The sequence below is a fragment of the Mus musculus genome, chromosome 3 (assembly GCF_000001635.26).
Source record: "Mus musculus strain C57BL/6J chromosome 3, GRCm38.p6 C57BL/6J".
In the NCBI taxonomy this organism is placed as follows: Eukaryota; Metazoa; Chordata; class Mammalia; order Rodentia; family Muridae; genus Mus; species Mus musculus.
Genome location: NC_000069.6, coordinates 51,058,699 through 51,073,015, shown reverse-complemented (window position 1 = coordinate 51,073,015; position 14,317 = coordinate 51,058,699). Strand labels below are relative to the sequence as shown.

General features: G+C 44.0%; 1 long non-coding RNA gene across 1 annotated transcript in view; it reads left to right on the top strand.

The window, feature by feature from the left end:
- Positions 1–14,110, top strand: part of Gm29230 — a 30,438-nt gene extending 16,328 nt beyond the window's left edge. The window contains exons 2-3 of the long non-coding RNA XR_375612.3: positions 10,459–10,637; positions 13,964–14,110. This is a non-coding gene — a long non-coding RNA (predicted gene 29230). The remainder of the gene's footprint in view (positions 1–10,458; positions 10,638–13,963) is intronic.
- The last annotated feature ends 207 nt before the right edge of the window (positions 14,111–14,317 follow it).

The following is a 14,317-nucleotide window of genomic DNA, read 5'->3' as shown; positions in this document are numbered from 1 at the left end:
TGGAGCATAAGTCCTTCTGTAGCTGTTAGGCAAATGGATTTGCACTTCATTCTGTATATACACATATGTATATACATGTATGTGTGTGTATATGTTATATATATATATATGTATGTGCATATATGAATGTATGAGTGTATGTATGTATATATATTATCTCTTTGTCTTTCTCTCTCTTTACACACACACACACACACACACACACACACACACACACACACACACACGAGTCTCCCTTTCCCTTTTCTTACTGAAGACCAAATATGGGGTGTTCCTTTGCAGAATGTTGTTGTGAAGGCTGCTGTCTAGTTGAGTCGCTTCTGAAGCAAGTACAGTCAGTGTCATTAATTTCCCCCTGTGCCGTGTGGGCTGTGGAACATGATGAATCGCGTTGCCACTTCAAAATGGGAGCCTTCCGAGGCAGGTGGCTGAGTGGGCTGGCGAAAGGCTTGGGAGGGTTAAGACGCTGTGCTGTCAGCAGCAGGGCCACCCTTGCGTAGATGGATGGCATTCTGGAACAGAGTGTGAAGGGCTGGGGCTGCAGTCCAGATGGAGAGGGGCAGAGATGCCCCAGCCACACAGCTAAACCCGAGACCTGTTGTGGGTTCCTGCATTATGGTCGAACAAGGTCTGATTAGTGTGTGGCTAGAAGACCACCCAGGATGGAGAAGGGACCAGAGATTGTAGTGTACATGGGAGAGATCAAAGATCAAGCTCATTTAGCAGCCAAAGAGCAATCTCTGGTCTTGTCTCTGTCTTATTTATTAACTTCAGTTCTTCCAAGACTGTAGGGAAGGATTTGGGATGGTTCCATACGACTTCCAAGGAGGAAATGGAGCCTCTTTTGGCTCTGTGGAAGAGAAAAATTGAGGTAGAAAAGGCAGCTTCCTGGGAAAGTGAATTTCTGTCACTTCCAGGGGAATGTGGAGGCCAGGATGCATTTGGCTCAGGTGACCTCTAGAGACCTTTAGATGATGTCAGCCAAAGATTCTATGGCTTTTCATTGCCTCACTTCTCAAATGGCAAGTCACAGGCAGTTTCTGGCCCCGATAAAACTACTTGTCCTGCCTGGGACAGACTCTTAATTTCCTGTGGAAGTGGAGCCGTGAAAGGATTGTCTTGACTTGTTTACTGTTTCCCCTTTCAGAAATTAGAGAATGAAAAAGGATGCATAGTTTCTATGCAGCCGCAGTTTAGAGGACAGAACATAGAGTTTAGAATTGGATTTTTATCTCGAACATGTACTTTTTATGTGGTTTTAAGCAAACACCAGACCTTTAGCGAGTAAACTGTGACTGTTGATGTTCCCTTTATGTCATTGTAAGCATTAGCTGAGGAGATAGGGACAGTGGGGGCGACAAGGCCTGGCACCAAGCTCACTCAACAGGTGGAAGATACGCCGTAACAATGGAAAGTAACAGTGCTGGGGCCAGGAATGACTTCAAAGACAAGGCTAGCTCATATGCACAGCAAACCTTTGTCTGGGGGTAGGAAGGTGACTCAAAGACAAGGCTAGCTCACATGCACAGCAAACCTTTGTCTGGGGGTAGGAAGGTGACTCAAAGTCAAGGCTAGCTCACATGCACAGCAAACCTTTGCTGGGGTTAGGCATGACTCAAAGACACGGCTAGCTCACAAGCCCAGGAAATCTTTGTATTCGTTGCTGTTGTGAATAGTGATCAGAAGCTTGGTGGTCTAAAGCAGTAGAGATTTGCTCTCCCTGTCCCAGAGGACAGACCCCAGAAGCAAGGGTCCCCTGGGCTGTGTTCTCTTCTGTGATCTCTCTCTGCCTCTCTCAGCTCCAGGGGGCTTACAGGTGGCTCTTAGCTGTGGCCCTGTGACTCCCATCTCTGCCTCTGTTTTGACATGGCCTTTCCCATGATGTCTGGGTCCTTTCTTTTTCAAGGACAAGATTGGTTCATAAACATGGAAGTCCTTTGTATTGGTTTTCAAGTCCAGTTAGACATAAAATGTCTGCTTGTGGGCTTCAGTGGGGAAGGAGATGAAGGAGGAGCTGTGGTGTGCGGTTCTATGTTGTATCCGCAGCTTTCTGGGATAGAATTGGAACGGGCAGTCTTTTAAACGGTGGCCACTAAACCCAGTGGTCCGTCCCACAAAGCTAATCTGTGATTCTCCACACACAGAATGACACGCAGTCTGAACTCAGTTGTGAAGGTAGCGGACGATCTCTTGGTTGCGAGTCTAGCCTATATCCTATATAATACATGCCTGAGTGAGGCACTAGTCTAGAGCATGGAAAGGGAAGAGGGCTTCTAGAAGGTCCATTTGCATAAAGGATCCAGAAAATCAGACGGGAGCACAGCTCAGGGACCCTTTGCTTCTGGGGTCTGTCCTCTGGGACCAGGAGAGCAAGTCTCTACTGCTTTAGGCACCAAGCTTGTGGTCATTTGTCACAGCAGCAGCCAATACAAAGGTTTCCTGTGCTTGTGAGCTAGAAGATCTCACTCCCGTGGAAGGCAAGAGGCAGATGACAAGCATGACCCTTCAGCTCAGGGTTTCGATCCTGGGTGGCATGCCACTCAAAGCCCGCCTGTGGTCTCTTGCTGGGTCTCAGGCAGAAGGTGAGTTGAGAATTAAAGCTAAGTTACCAGAGACATCACAGTTAAGTGAGACAGCATAGCCTGTGAAGGTTTTCTCAGGCTAAAACAGTATATGTGTATGTGTATATGCGCATGAGTGTGTGTGTATGTATCGGTATATATATATATGTATAGGTATATGCACCTCTTTGTGCACGTGTAGAGAAAAGTGTCAGAACCTTCCTGTAACTCCCCCATCTTTTTTCTCATCTCTCCCTGTGCCTGAAGTTTGCTGTCTCAGCTAGGCGGACTGGCTGCTAAACTGGAACTTTGCCTACCTGTCTCGACTCACTTCCCAAGTGCTTGTGTTACAAGCATGTGTGGCCATGTCTGGCTTTTACGTGGATGCTGGGGTTTCAAACTTGTGCTTGCACAGCAAGCACGCTTACCCACTGAGCCATGTAGTACCCCCTTCCATCTCTGAAGCTTTCACACCTCTCAGCCAAGGAAAGCTAGAACTTTTGGAGAAGCTCAGATTTGCCCCTCCATGGTGCCACTGCTGATGCCCAGGGCCCAGCAAAATACCTTTCTGCCCACTGGGATGTGGCAGCGTTTTGACAGACTTGGTTCTAGTCAGTGGAAATGACCACTGTGCTCAGTGACATGGCATCACAAAGTGACTGAGCAGCTTCCAACAGGAACAACAGTGGAGATGTCATTGAGCGGGTGTGGAGTTTAAGCATCCATTTAACAGATGTCGGAGACCCACCATATGGCAGGTAACTGGGACACAAGGTAGGTTCATTTGATGTGGACAAAATGCATTGTGGTGTGCACTTTGGAAAGCTCTTCAGGGACTGGGCCTTTGTTTGAACAGAAACAAAGTGGAACAGAATTTCATTCTACAGGCCTGTTAGATTTGGAGGCTGGGACTCTATATAGCATAGGTATGCAGTTGTGTGAGGCTTCAAGTGTTGCCCAGAGGCCTGCAAAAATGACTTCACACTTGACCACTTTCTTATTTTTGTTTTAATTTGAAAAATTTGATTGGAAAATTAAAAAGGCTTATTATGTATATGTTATTTTGAAATATATATGTCTGCAAATATATATATATATATATATATATATATATATATATATATATATATATATACAATCTGTATATATTTTTGGGTATATAATATTATATGGTTGTATATTTATAGATGTATAGTATATGCCACATTTTTTTTATCTATCCAGTGATGGACATCTGTGTAAATACCATTTCTTGGCAACCATGAACAAGACTGCAGTAAACGTGGCAATGCATATATCTCTTTGATGCAGTGACTTCAGTTTCTCTAGGTCTGTCTGCTAAAGAGCTTGTTAAATCATATATATATATTCTCTATCCCCCTCCTCCCCCTGCACACATACACACACATGTGGAATGGCTAAATTGAGTCTATTCACATAAGAATAATATGGCATTTTTTTGTGAGTGTAAAAACCCTTAAAATCCCCTGTCTTATCAATTTTCAAGAATATATACAGAAACCACAAAAGTCTCTTCAATACCAAGGCAATCCTGGCTAAGGGGAATAGGTTGGAGGCATTATAATGTTGAAATTTAAAGCATACCATGAAGTTCTAGCGACAGCAAGCTTCTGACAGGCCGATAGGACAAAGTACAGAACCCAGGAAGATGTCTGCACACTGCTCTCAGGCTTCTCTTCAGCAGTGTCAGCAGGAATATGTCTTAGGGGAGGGACAGCCTCATCAGTAAGTGGCACTGAGGTAAATGGACCCCCATATGCAGAGGAAAGAAACCATATCACACACCCATCCCACACCAGTATCAAAAGCGATAAAGACTAAAGTGTGAGACCCCACCAAACTGAGTAGTTACTAGAAAACTCCTTTAAACATTGGTCTGGGCAAGGGTTTTTTGGACTCTGACCCCCAAATAATAGACAACCAAAGAAATATCAATAAATATGATTCCACCAAACCCCAAATCTGTGCTACAAGGGAAGCTGTCTACAGAGGGGAGGGGAAGCCTACAGAGCAGAAGAAAACATCCACAGGCCATTCACTTGGCATAAGATTGATTTCCAGATCCTTCGAGGAACCCGGATCAACAACACATTAACAAGAATAACAGAACCAAATAATCTGATGAGAAAATGGGAAAATGACCCAGATAGACATTTCTCAAAAAAATAAATCAGCTCCATGGGAAAAATTTAAACTTCACCAATCATCAGAGAAAAGCAAATAAAATGCTCAGTGGGGCCTCTCATGCAAGTTAGAATGGCTATGAACAAAAAGGCGAAGATAATCAATACGGGCATAGGGTCCAGAGAAAGGAGCGCTCCCATGTACTGGGAATGTAAAGGAGTTAGCTGCTACACAAAAGAGAATGGTAGTTTCTGAAAGCGCTAGCAACTGTCTGCCCAGGTGCTTTAGCAAGCTTCCTACTGGATTTCCCCTGAGGAACTGAAGTCGGTATGTCAAAGAAATATCAAAACTCCCAACTTTATTGCAGTACTGTCCATAGCAGCCAAGAAATGGAAAAAAACCTATATGTCCATCACTGAGTGAATGGATAAAGAATTTGGGGGATAAGACCCAGTGGCATATATTTCAGCCACAAAGAGTGAAATTCTGCTATGTGTGGCAACAGGGATGGAATTTGAGGATATTAGGTCAAGTGATATAAGTCGTGCAGAGAAAGGCACTGTATGCTCTCATAGATGGGGCTGAAAAGCTGATCTCAAAGAAATAGGGGATGGGATAGTAGTTATCAGGTCCCAGGGAGCGTCCAGATAAGAGAGGGATGGAAGACAGTGGTAGGGGATGGAATAGTAGTTATCAGGTCCTAGGGAGCGTCCAGATAAGAAAGGGATGGAGGACAGTGGGTGGTGGGCACAGCTGGCTGTGAGCGGCTTCTTATGTCCTGGAGCGGAACAGTGAGATGCTATTGGTGATAGCCACTAACTGAGTATCCTAAAGAGCCAGCAGTGAGAACTTTGTATAGGTAACACAGAGGGATGGTAAACAGACACACCAGTTTCTCAAATCTGATCATGACACATTGTTTTCATGTATTGAGAGTGACAGTGCACTGCAGACATAGGTTCAATGACTACATGTCAGTTAAAAACACTGTTTAAGAAGACTGTGATGGGGGCCAAGGAAGCAGCTCAGAGGTTAAGGGCATGCATTGCTTTTGCAGAGGACCTACATTTTCAGCACTCACGTGAGATGGCTCACAGTCACCCATAACGCCAGCTCCCGGGGGTCTGATGCCCACTTCTGCAGATATCTGTACTCACACGCACAAACGCACCCTCCCATTCACACACAGTTCAAAATGAAATCCTAAGAAGGATGCAGTCCATTCTTCCTAACTCCAGTTTACTCTGTACTGCAATAGACCTTCTAAGTGTATTCTCTGATGTAACCAGAAACTCTGCTCCCGGCCATCCCTTCAACCCCTGACTCCCTGCTGCCTCTCGGCATGCTACTCTCCACGTGTGTGAGTTAGGGTCACAGACTCAGTGCATAATACCCATGGGGTTTGTCTACTCTATCTCAACTAACAGACTTATTTATTTTTTTCATTTTAAGGCTGAATAATGTTTCAATGTGCGAATATTCCATGCTTCACTTTTTCTTTTCATCCACTGACAACTACTTCATTTAACCTTTTAAACTGGCTACTGTGAGCAGTGCTGCATGGATGTGAGGGTGCAGCTGTCTCCTTGACACACTGACCTTATTCCCGTCTGGCTGGATAATCGATAGTGGGCCTATTGCATCGTACTGTAGCTTCATTTTTAACTTAAGCACAAGCTAGGCTGACCACAGCATCACATCCTGTGGCCCAGTGTTTGCCAAACTCGAATAGTTTATATGGCAAGATGCCAGATCATGCTAAACTGTGGATGGGCCCGTGTATCTGTGGAGGGGCCTGAGATATTGTACTTCTAACAAGCTCCCCCAAGTCCCCAGCTGGTGAGGAGAGTCTGAGGACATGGTGTGCACATAGTCTGTGGACTTACTGCCCCTTGGGAAATGACTTCAGCAGGTCCCCCATTTGCTAGACTGCATTGGCAATGTTTCCTTATCAATTTACTGCAAAGCCCCGTCCTTTACAAATGCTATATATTTTTTAGTTCTTTAAAGATAAAGTCTGCCCGCACTCGATAAAGTTCATATTTGGACTTCCTGTAGCACAAACTTTTTTTCCTGGTAGTGCTAACACCATTGGTGGTGAAACCCCAAGTGCAGACCTGTTGGAAGCAAGAAATCCATCTTGTTAGAGGGAGCTGGGCTACTTACAAGGCAGATAACGTTCTGCAGCTTGCTGAATTGATGGAGTGAGGCACCGGGACTCAGACTCACCTATTTTTCATTCTTTGAATGAAGTCTATCTTTTGAATTACATGAGCTGTGTGAAGCAGGGAAAGAGAGCAATGGTTCTGGAAACAAAAACAGAGTTCTTATCTTTTAATACAGAAGAGAGTGCCTCAGGATATTATTATTTGTGATTTATGGGGTGCATAGCAATATGACCAGTGTTTCACCATAGCTGACAGAGGACTCTGACCCTCTGCCTTTGATGAACTCTTGTAGTTTCCCAGGGGCAATTTCCCACTGCAGGATAGCTACTGCATCACAAAATTCTGACTTGAAAAAAACAAACTGAATGAGCTACTAGTAAACTCAGCTCCTGTTCTCTCCTGATCATACATTTAGTCTGCGACCATCCAAAATTCCTCAACCTTCTTTCCACTAACATGGAAAGAAGGTTAGTTAGGACTCTCATACTGGCTCTCAAGATTTATTCATCCATGGAATATCTTTGAGTGTGTCTGTTAGTTAATTTTGACTGGGGTTAAGGACATGATTTAGCTGGATACATTTAACCCCAGCACTTGGGAAGCAGAAATGGGCCTGGTCTATTGAGAGTATCCCAGGACAGCTAGGACTACACAGAGAAACTCTATCTCAAAAAACCAAAAACAAAAAAGTGTTTGCCACACCATGAGGTATGGGTCCTCTGCACCCACATAAAGACAGCGGGGTGCAGCAGTGAGGTGAGCACCCATGATCCCAGTGCTGAGGAAGTGGAGACAGATGCCTTTCTGGGACTTGCTGGCCAACCAGTCTAGTTGGTTTGGTGAATTCAGATCCTTGTCTCAATAAACATGGCGGAGAAAGATGGAGGAGGAAACCCTGATGCTAACCTCTAGCCTCTGCGTGTAGATAGACACACGTGCACTCTCAAATGCACATGTGTGCACACACACACATATGCATACATGTACCAACTTACGCACATGTGAAAACACACACACACACACACACACACACACACACAGACAGACATACATGCAACATGTACCGCCCCATGAGTACACACACACACACACACAGACAGACATACATGCAACATGTACCGCCCCATGAGTACATAGACATACGTTACACACAAAATATTACTGAGAACTCAAATTTCTGAGTTCTGACTATATACATCAGGTTATATTAGCAATAGCAAACTGCAGATAAGTGAAATCAACCAACCAAACAAAATAGAAGACAGACTGCCACCTTTGTCTCCTTCCTTCCTGTCTTCCTGATTTTCCAAAACTTTATCTTGATATAATTTCAGGCTTACACACAAATCACAAGAACAGACCAAACACTTTTAAATTTAATCCTGAATTTAACCATATTTGCCTCCTCTTTCTCTTGTGTATGCATCTATGTTTAAATGTTATTTTCTGACTTGCTCAAGAAACATACATATCCCTTTATGCATACGTACTCTCATAAATATTCTTAGGAGTATGACATATTCTTGCATAACCATGGTGCAGTTACCCAAATCAACAAACTTAATTAATGTTACTATTAAATCCATAGACACATCAGAATTTGTCAATTATTTTAGTAATGCCCTCCAAGCCCATTAAAACATACTTTCCTTTGGCTCAGGGTCCAGGCGCGGCTCAGGCATTGTATATAGATGTCCTGTTTCTTTTTTTGCTTCCTTAACCCCAATCATCAAGCCAGTCACTCTCTGTTTCACAGAGAGGGTAAATTCTTGACCTTTGGAGGTTTCGTGGAAGCTGAGCAGACAAATGTTATTTTAACAAGCAACTGTAAAAGCCAGTGTGGGAGCCCCAAGGTTGAGTTCTGAGAATACTAAAGTTATAAAAATAAGGCAATTATTATGAAAGTTGTAAAAAAAATACGGTTATTATGAAAAGACACAGAAATAAATCAAGTCAAAGTAAAAGTCCTCCCTCTAGTCCTTGATTTCATCTGAATAGAGTTAAAGATTTTGGTACATGGTTTCAGATATTTATCTCTGTGCATAAAATATATGAAATTATAGCATGTCCCTCTTAAAGCAAAAATGGGGCCATACCATAAATATTATTCTGTAATTTTCTTTATGAAAGCACACGAGCATGCTGTACAGCCATTTCAGAGTAGACTTTTGCCATTCATTTGCAGGTCTGCGTCAAGCTCCTCTGCCTTGCCCTTGGTGCCAGCTCTGACTTATTGAGAACACTTGGAAACAGCCATGTTCTTAGCTAGGTGTTCAAGCACCAAGGGGAATTTGGAATGCAAAGGCTTTCTGGCGTTTTGACTCTTTCTGCCTTCTCTTTAATGACACACAGAGAACCTTCCCTTAATTTATGTCTATTTGTGGGAAACCTCCCGGGGAGGGGGGCTAACTTGGGAAATCTTGATTGTATCCTTGACACCAACCCATCTTCCAGGTTGAAAACAAAGTATAAAAAAATGCTCAAAACATTTTCACTCACTGACATCTGTTTCTTGACAGTACTAGACAGACAGACAGCCAGACAGACAGACGGACAGACAGACACACACACACAAACAAACACACACACATAAACACACAACTTTGTAAAGTTTCTACGATCCCGTGCCTCCACCTCGGGTGTTGATTTCTAGCTATTTGGATAGTCTTTGATCTGTATCCCATATTAAAAGCCCAGCTGTTCTCCGGATCTTGGAGGACTTTACCGGGTTCCTGCAACTCTTGGCCGAGCCTCTTTAGGAAGCTAAGTGCTGTCGTGAGCTGCCTTTTCTGTGGTCCCTGTCTGTTTTCCTCTGGCCCTTTCTGACCTTCAACTTGATGTGTTCTTTACTCACCCTGACCTTATGGTGCTTTTAAACCCAGAGGCCATGAGCTGGTGAAGAACCCAAGTTATATGTGCACTTGATGGCCATATTAGTGGCTTTCCCATTTGGCTTCTCCTCGATAGCCTTTGGCCTCGAAAGCTCTTTGGAGCAGGGTCTGTGTGCGTGTAACTGCCTTCCTGCACTTGTTGGGCAAAATCGGAGCAGTGATTGAGTCCTTCCCATCCCTACGGCCCTGCAGAGTAGTAACATTTATCACACTCCTTGTTTAAGCCCTTTAGAGAACGACATTTCACAGTGTAATTTTGCACCACTGATTCCCCACCCCCAACTCCCTTCCCTTCCCCCGTGAGTTTTAACTTTCCCTCGTATGGGTTCACCTTTTTTTTTTTTTTTCTTCCTATTTTGTGTATCTATGAGAAGTTGCACAAGTCAGGCATAGCAAATGGAATCAGGTCACGCTCCCGAGTGCCCTTCACCTCAAGATTCCTGATTGTTTTTTCTTTATGAGTCGTGAGCAGACCCAAATTACCTCACCTCCAGCTGCCCTTTCCACTTTATGAAGCAAGGCACCAAGAGCAACGCTGCTCTAAAAATCCCCGGATGACCTGCAGTTTGCTCCTTTTTATTATCCCTTAAACAATGTCTCAGTAATTGAAATCTCGAGTAGCAGAGTTTTGTGATCTTGTCACTTAGTATTTAGTTATGTTTGGTTTATTTATATTGTGTCTTTAAACTCCAGAGAGGTCAGAGTCTGCCTCTGGGACCTGAGGGACCTAAACCAAGAATATCGTCATTCACTCAACAGCAAGAAGTTAAACAGGGGTCTAAGTGACCACACTTATTTGAGAGTCAGAAGGAAGAAAAGATGGAGGAGGACTCCAGGAACCTCAGGTCATTTCAGAAGGAGCCACAGGGGAGGTGAGCCACGGGCATTGAGATTTATACCACATGATACATTTTATTTATTTATGGGGACATGGTATCTGTTCCCCAAACCCCTGTATGGTAATTTATCAGTGAGTTCATCCTGATTTAGTAGTGCACAGAGGACACCTGCTGCTAATTCCCCTTTATTTCATATATTTCTTCTACCTTAGCTCATAAAGCGTCAACACTGCCACTTCCTTTATCATCCATCTGTATTTCCTTGCGAGCCCCACTCTCGTTGATCTATAGCACAAGCCCTCCTTCCCCACCCCTTTGTCCTCTCCTCACAGATTGCATTCCTCAGTATTGACATTTCACTCACTTGATTTATCCCAACAGCTTCCCTGATGCCAACCAGCTCATAATTCCCTTCTGGTAGCATCACTTCAAGGCCTTCCCGGTTATTTCCCTTGGCTCCTCGTATTTGTGGATGGACGCCTAAGAGATTTACCGGTGATTTGGCCTCTCTTGTAGTTTTCTGTTTGCTTAGATCCAAAGCACAGGTGCTAAGTTGCGAGGGCCCCAAGGGTCTCTGGAATTCTAGGAGACAGTAAGCTTTGTTCTTGGTGGGGAGTGCCAGGGGGCACCATCTCAAGCCTCTTGGTAGAAGGACCATCCTGGATTTGCTTCAAGGCGAATACTCACCCTTCTTCATTCTGCAAAACCTTGTTAATCTGGTGCTCCTTAACAGAATTCCACCGAGCTTCTAGAAGGCAAGGGCTGGATGGATAATGGGCTTCGGAGGGAATTATCTATGAAGAAGGGGAGCACACCTGTAAGAAATGCACATGAAATTTTGGTTCTTTCTCACTTCAGAACTATATGTGGGTGGTCTGACCATACTGTAGTCACAGATACAGGTGATGAGGAGGGACACAGGGGAAAGGAATGATTTTCTCTCCCTGAATTCTTACGTTAATGACATCAAAATATTGAATGCTATATGGTACAGTCCTTCAGCTGCCCTGATTTGCATGAGCTTTCTTAGAACAGTCATGGCTTTCCACTCAGATATTCTGTGCCATGCATATGATGTATTAGAGACATTCTGTAGATAAACTGCACATGTTTTAGGGTCCTGCCCATCCCTTAAAATTACATTGCCACAGAGAGCCCTTCATTCTCTTGCTGTGCTCCATAAGATATGTGAGGCTGGGGTCTCTTGGGGTTGTTAGCTGGCAACTATGGTATTGATCCTGGCTTATTTCCTGATAGTAGATAAAAGATCTTTCAACTGTGAGTGGTATGGTTTGGTTTTGAAGTGTCCCCTCAAAAGGCTTATTTGTTGAAAACTTGATCCTCATCTGATGACTTCCTTGTTGAGTGGAGATTGGATCACAAAGGCTGCCATTCACTCAGTGGACTATTTCATTGATGAATGAGCTGTTAGGAAGTGGGTGCTAGCTGGAGAGGTATGTCACATCCTTGGGGTAGTACATCTCATCTCTGGACCCTTCTTTCCGTCTCTGTTTCCTGGCCCCTGGGAGGTGAGCAGCTGCTCTCTGTTATGATGCACTCTGCTTTACCACTGGCCACAGGGACCATGGAATGAAGCATCTAATTATGCTTGGTTTTAATGTCTACTTGCCACAAATTCGAATCACCTCAGTTAGCAGGCTCAATAGAAGGATTGATTAGTTGACATGGGAAGATCCATCCTGATTGGAGGAGGCACCTTCTGCTAGCAGCCCAGACATAAAAAGAGCGAGGGGGAAGGAGAGACACTTGCCGTTTGCTTGCTTGGCTTTCCCTCCAGTCTCTCTGGTGGATTTACCCAGTTGCTGCTTCTGCTGATTCCTTCACTGATGGATATCCAGGACCAGGGTCTCTGGGCTTCCACTGTAGACTAAGGACTAGCAGCTCTCCAGGAAATCTCCAGGCTTTTCTGCTCCAGCTTGAGACTGCTGAGCACGCAGCCTTGTAACAACTTACCAGGATGTCAGTCTCCCTAGTGTGAGGCAGCCACCATGGGGCTACACTGACCACTCGACTAGTGGGTTTTCAGCCTCAGATGTAAGGCAGCTGTTGATGTTTTAATGCTTGTTAAGTTACTGCATTCTTTCCTTCATCCTGGTAGTTCTGGCCCTCTAGAGGACCCTGCCTCATACACCTATGAAAAGATGAGCTTAAACATATCTTCCTCTAAGTTGGTTTGGCCAGGTCTTAATCACAGTGACCATAGCTGACAGGCACACCAAGTGAAGGACACTGGTCAACAAGCCATTTGCTGGTTCCATATTTCTGAGGGATTACTGATGGTAGAGACCCACGTTGCCTTTTCCTCACTAGCATCCCCCCCATCCGTGGAATAAGAGAGACCAGTGGACCCCCACATCTCAAAAGCAAACTTAAGTGGGCTTCTGTTGTAGCTGGGGGAATGTGGGTAGCTATGAGGAAGGATTTCCTGGTCAAATTGCTCACACTCTTGTATCATCCCATTCCCAACAATGCTTTCAAGATGTTTTTCCCTTGCAGGGAAGACGATAACAGGTAATTTCAGGTGTTTTCTGATAGTGATATATGGGTTTCTGCCCTATACTAATATTCTACTGATTACTGTGTTGCCAGGAGCCTGTGATATGAGGGCAGGCTCATTGGTAGGATGGCCAAGTATAGAAAAACAAAGCAGTGACCACAGATGTCACGGGGAAAGGAAACCAGACAGCAACATTAGACAAGGAATTATTTCCTTAGCTTAAGAGGTAACAGAAAATCAAATGATTTACCCCAAACTCTCCTTTTGAAAAAGAACAAAGTTTATATAAAAAAAAGAGAGATGGTATCTCTTTTTGAGCAGTATTGCCAATATTAAACTAATCGATAGTTGAAGTCAGAAATATGACTTGTGCATCCAAAGGACATGTCTGCTTTTCTCATCCAGCACCAGAGTGGAACCTACTGTGCGCATGCCTATGAGGACTATGAAGAGCCAAGAGAGTTAAAAGATGCAGCATCTGCTATAGCGCTCTAGCATTTGCAATCAGGTTAACAAATTCAGCCAATCCGCAACAACCGAATCCCCAGAGTTCTGTGAAGAATTTAATTATCCCATCGTAAGAGGCTATACCTTCTGTAGGGATATGCTTCAGGTGTTGACTAAAATGCACGGGCTAATGCCTTTTAGTGAGAATGGATGACAGGATTTGAAGTAGAGCAGACCCCCAAGAGCTGGGCTGTGGCTTTCCTTCAAATGGCTTCTTGAAGCTTTCCCTTTTAAAAGTCAGTGAGAAGTACTGACTTACCATTTATTATGGGGCATAATTTATCTGCATCGATTAAAATGATCAAGTGTGCAATGACAGCTCTTTCTATTCCAGGTAAATGTCTCCTTTGTGCTTTGCAGACAAGAGTTTCTGACACATCTCGGGAAACTCGGGAGAAGTCAGTCTTTGGGCTGCACTTTCATCCAGGAGGCGGTGTGGGATGGATTAATGGCAACTCACAATAAATTATTTATCAGATAATAAGTGTGATAATTGTCCTTATTTATCATCGCTATAACTTGCCTTGTTCTCCTGTCATGCGCTCCATCAAGCCCTCCCCATGGATTTGCTGGCTAAAATAGACAGCCAGAAGGTCATTCCAACAGTTTTTACTCATAATGACACCCTGATTATCTCTTAATTGAGAAATGTAAACTAGAGGCTCTGGAAGTAATGTGAGTGACCCTT